This window comes from Myotis yumanensis, unplaced genomic scaffold, assembly GCF_028538775.1.
Source record: "Myotis yumanensis isolate MYYU_CA2020_CCGP unplaced genomic scaffold, mMyoYum1.0.hap1 SCAF_23, whole genome shotgun sequence".
NCBI classification, from domain to species: domain Eukaryota; kingdom Metazoa; phylum Chordata; class Mammalia; order Chiroptera; family Vespertilionidae; genus Myotis; species Myotis yumanensis.
Genome location: NW_027223774.1, coordinates 9,370,446 through 9,375,472, shown reverse-complemented (window position 1 = coordinate 9,375,472; position 5,027 = coordinate 9,370,446).

The following is a 5,027-nucleotide window of genomic DNA, read 5'->3' as shown; positions in this document are numbered from 1 at the left end:
GCTGTGCTTCTGAGGGAGAGAGCGGGCAGGAGCTCTGGGTCTGTTGGGGTTACTTTAGTTCTGTGGCTCAGCAGCCTAGTGATCTGGCTCCGGTACAACATAGTGTTTGTGAAACAGATAAAGGGGCCTCTGAGAAGCCCGGGACAGGACGCAGGGCCTCTTGTTCCTCCTGGTCTTGTCCATCAAGCAGAGTAGCTCTGGGGAATAAAGCCCAGGTGAGAGCTTGTGCCAATTTCCTTGGTGTAAATGCTCCCACCAACCTCCAGGTGATGGAACAGCCGGCTGACAGGATTCCTGAATTTTACCAGCGCCCATGAGCAGCTCGAGCATACGGCTGTTGTGGAATTCTTTTTGATGCAAAGGACCCACTCACACTAGCTCAGGATGAGAGTGAATGTTCTGGAAGGCCACAGAGACATCTTAGGGAAGACAGGGCGACACACCCGAGGCCCCAGGTCCTGGGAACCTGAATGCAGGTGCTTTTGTGAGCCACCTGATCTCTCAGGACTTGTATCTGCCTATCTGCTTCATTCAAATCTTTTTTTTTTTTTAACATATATTTTTAAATCTATTTTATTGATTTTTTACAGAGAGGAAGGGAGAGGGATAGAGAGTAACATCAATGAGAGAGAAACATCGATCAGCAGCCTCCTGCACACTCCCTACTGGGTATGTGCCCACAACCAAGGTACATGCCCTTGACCGGAATCGAACCTGGGACCCTTGAGTCCGTAGGCTGACGCTCTATCCACTGAGCCAAGCCGGCTAGGGCTCGTTCCAATCTTTGTAGCCATGTGACTTTAGGAAAGCTTTGTGGCCGCTCTGAGCCTGGTTCCTTATCTGCAGAAAGGGCTAGTAGTTACAATCTGTCGGCTTGACTCTGTGATGAGTACACAGGATGTGTGTAATGGGTGCTGGCTGTTAGTTAGGGGTTGATCTTGGCCTTGGAGCAAATGAGAAAGGACACCTGTCAGTCTGTCACTAGGACCGTGCCAAGGAGATGACCGTCCCAGGATCTGGATGTTTGGACAGGGGAGACCCAGGAATGCGAGCACTGGAGGAAAGTCCCTGGAAGGCTCCAGTTCCCATCTGTGGCGTGACAACTCCCTCCCAGATTCCATGGGCTGCCTCAGTGTCCTTCCTGTTAACTCTGATGCTTTAATCAGCCAAAGCCAAGTGCAGCAGGTCAATATATACCGCCAGACCACCAGCAATACTCAGCAACACATCCCCAGGAGGAAAAGAAAATCTGATTGGCCAGCCTGGGTCAGGTGTCCACTTCTGGGCCAATCCTATCAGCCCAGGGGCTGAACCATAGAGGGTCTGTAAGCAGAGGACAGGTTGGCTCAGTGGTTGAGTGTCGACCCATGAACCAGGAGGTCACAGTTTGATTCCTGGTCAGGGCACATGTTCATGTTGCCAGTTCGACCCCCAGCAGGGGGCATGCAGGAGGCAGCCAATCAATGATTCTCTCTCACCATTGGTGTGTGTGTGTCTCTCCCTTCCTCTCTGAAATCAATAAAAATATTTTTTTTAAATAATAAAAACAGATGAAGCTCAGGGCCTGGGGGCCCAGAGAAGGCACCCTACCCAGGCTAGGTATGTGTGTGTGTGTGAGAGAGAGAGAGACAGAGAGACAGAGAGAGAGAGAGAAGCGGGGGAGGCGGAAGGTGTCGAGGAACTTCCCAAGGAGGTGCCATATTCATTGAGGTGTTTTTTCCAGCTTGATTGAGGTATGATGGACAGATAAAATAGCATATATTTCAGATGTACAACATGATTTTTTAAGGTATGCAGAATGATTTATTATACATATATTATGAAGTGGTTGCCACAGTCAGGTTACTAACACACCTGCCTTTGTGTGTGAGCTGTTCAGGTGTGTTTCAACAATACAGAATAGCATTACCTGTAGCCACCACGCTGTGCGTTGCATCCCAGAGCTCACTCGTCTTCGAAACGGAAGTGTGTATCTTTTGACCAACATCTCCCCATTGCCCCCACCCCTGCAACCCCTGGCAATCACCTTTCTACTCTGGTTTTATGAGTTTGGCTTCTTTAGATTCTGCATATGAGATCAAACAATATTGTCTTTCTCCGGTTCATTCACCTAGCAGAGTGCCCTCCAGGTTCATCCATGTCCTTGCAAATGGCAGTGTTTTCTTTTCATGGCTGAATAGTATTCCGTTTTTTTAAATATATATTTTTTATTGATTTCAGAGAGGAAGGGAGAGGGAGAGAAAGAAACATCAATGATGAGAGAGAATCATTGATTGGCTGCCTCCTGCACGACCCCCACTGGGAATCGAGACCACAATCTGAGCATGTGCCCTGACCAGGAATTGAGCCTTGACTTCTTGGTTCATAGGTCAACACTCAACCACTGAACCACGCCAACCGGGCTAGTGTTCCATTATTTATTTTTATACATATATTTCACATCTTTTTTTGTTCCATTAGCAATCATCACACCTCAGATAAACCTCTGGCTGAGATACTGCCACTGTGGGAAGCTTATATTTCACATCTTTATCCATTCATTCCCTATGGACACTTAGGCTGTCTCCATGTCTCTTGTGAATAATGCTGCCAATGAACATGGGAGCACAGGTATCCCTAAGAAACTAATTTCCTTTCCTTTGGATATGTACCCCAGAGTGGAATCAATGGGTCATGTGGTAGTTCTATTTTAATTTCCTGAGGAACCGCCATATTGTTTTCCATAGCGGCTGCACCAGCTTACATCCCCACCATCATGCACGAGGTTCCCTTTCTCCCCATCCTCACCAACACGTACCTCTCATTCTTTTTTAAAAAAATATATTTTATTGACTGTTTACAGAGAGGAAGGGAGAGGGATAGAGAGTTAGAAACATCGATCAGCTGCCTCCTGCACACCTCCCACTGGGAATGTGCCCACAACCAAGATACATGCCCTTGACCGGAATCGAACCTGGGACCTTTCAGTCCGCAGGCTGACTCTCTATCCACTGAGCCAAACTGGTTAGGGCTCTCGTTCTTGATAGTGGCCGTTCTGACAGGTGCGAGGTGACTCGTGGTTGGACCTGCGTTTCCCTGATACCTAGTGATTGCCTTGAGCCTGGAAGTACAATGAAGATCTGATTAGGCCAGAAAAGTGGCCGAGGAGCATTTGAGATCTTGCTTCTTAGCAATTGTCATCCGTTTAGGCTCAAATAAGTTCTTATAAAATTTTTTTTAAAAAGCCCTGGCCAGTTCAGTTGGTTGAGCATTGTCCCATCCACCAAAGGGTTGCCAGTTTGATTCCCAGTCAAGGCATATACCCAGGTTTTGGATTCAATCCCTGGTTGGGGTGCATGCGAGGCAACCGATCTATGTTTCTCACATCAATGTTTCTCTCCTCCCTTGCTCTCTCTCTCTCTCATCAATAAAAAACATTTTTTTTTTAAATAAAGGAAACCACAATTTTAAAAAAAACCTTGCCCTGGCTGGACAGCTCAGTTGGTTAGAGCATTATCCCATATGCTAAGATTCTGACTTTGATTCCTGGTCAGGGCACATATAAGAATCAACCAATGAATGTATAAATTTCTCCTCTCTCTCAAATCAATAAATTAAGCCCAGCTGGCATGGCTCAGTGGTTGAGCGTCCACTTATGAACCGGGAGGTCAAGGTTCCATTCCCAGTCAGGGCACATGCCCAGGTTGCGGGCCCGATCCCCAGTGTGGGGCAAGCGGGAAGCAGCCGATCAATGATTCTCGTTTATCATTGATGTTTCTATCTCTCCCTTTCTGAACTCAATAAAAATACTTTTAAAGAAATTTCTTTTAAATATATATCTTTTTATTGATTTCAGAGAGGGAGAGGGATAGAAACATCAATGATGAGAGAGAATCATTGATCAGCTGCCTCCTGCACGCCCCCTACTGGGGACCGAGCCTGCAACCCGGGCATGTGCCCTTGACCAGAATCGAACCTGGGACCCTTCAGTCTGCAGACCGATGCTCTATCCAGTGAGCGGCTAGGGCAAAACATTTTTTTTTTTTCATTCAAAAAGGAATGTGGCAGAGAGCATCCCAGGCCAAGGGGACAGCAGGTGCAAAGGCCCACAGGTGGACAATAGCTTTGGGGGAACTGTCGTGGGTTGAATAGTGATCCCAAAAAAGATACGTCCACATCCTCACCCCTGGAACCTATGCGTGTGATCTTATTTGGAAAAAGTCTTTGCGGATAGAATGCAGTTGAGCATCTTGAGATAAGATCATTCTGGGCTATCAGGTGGGCCCTAAAGCTAATGACAGGTGTCCATACAGGAGACAGAAGAGGACAAAGCCACGTCAAGACGGGGGCAGAGGTGGAACTCCGTGTCTAGCACCCTCCTCTCCCCGACATCCGCATCCCTTCCCAGGCGGGAGGTGGGAGGTTGGCAAGTTAGGCTGATATTCGGTCTCAGAGCCCCAACCTTCTCATCATGTGATTGGTCTTTGGGGACTGATCAGCCTCCCATCTTATTGGTGTGAAGACTTGGGTGGGGGGTGGGCTCATGAATAACAAAGACTCCTATCACCTATCAGGGAAATTCCTGAGGATTTATATGTTGGCTCCCAGGGAACAGACCAGATGCCTTCTCTTTTTATTTTCTTTTTAAAATATATTTTATTGATTTTTTACAGAGAGGAAGGGAGAGAGATAGAGAGTTAGAAACATCGATGAGAGAAAAATATCGATCAGCTGCCTCCTGCACACCCCCTCCTGGGGATGTGCCCGCAACCAAGGTACATGCCCTTGACCAGAATTGAACTCAGGACCCTTCAGTCCGCAGGTTGACACTCTATCCACTGAGCCAAACCGGTTAGGGCTTATTTATTTATTTTAGAGAGAGAGGGAGGGAACGAGAGAAACATCAATTTGTTGTTCCACTTACCGATGCATTCATTGGTTGATTCTGGTATATGCCCTGACCGGGGATCGAACCTGCAACCTTGTTATATTGGGACGATGCTCTCCAGCTACCAGGCCAGGGCCAGGATCTGAAACTGGACAGTGAA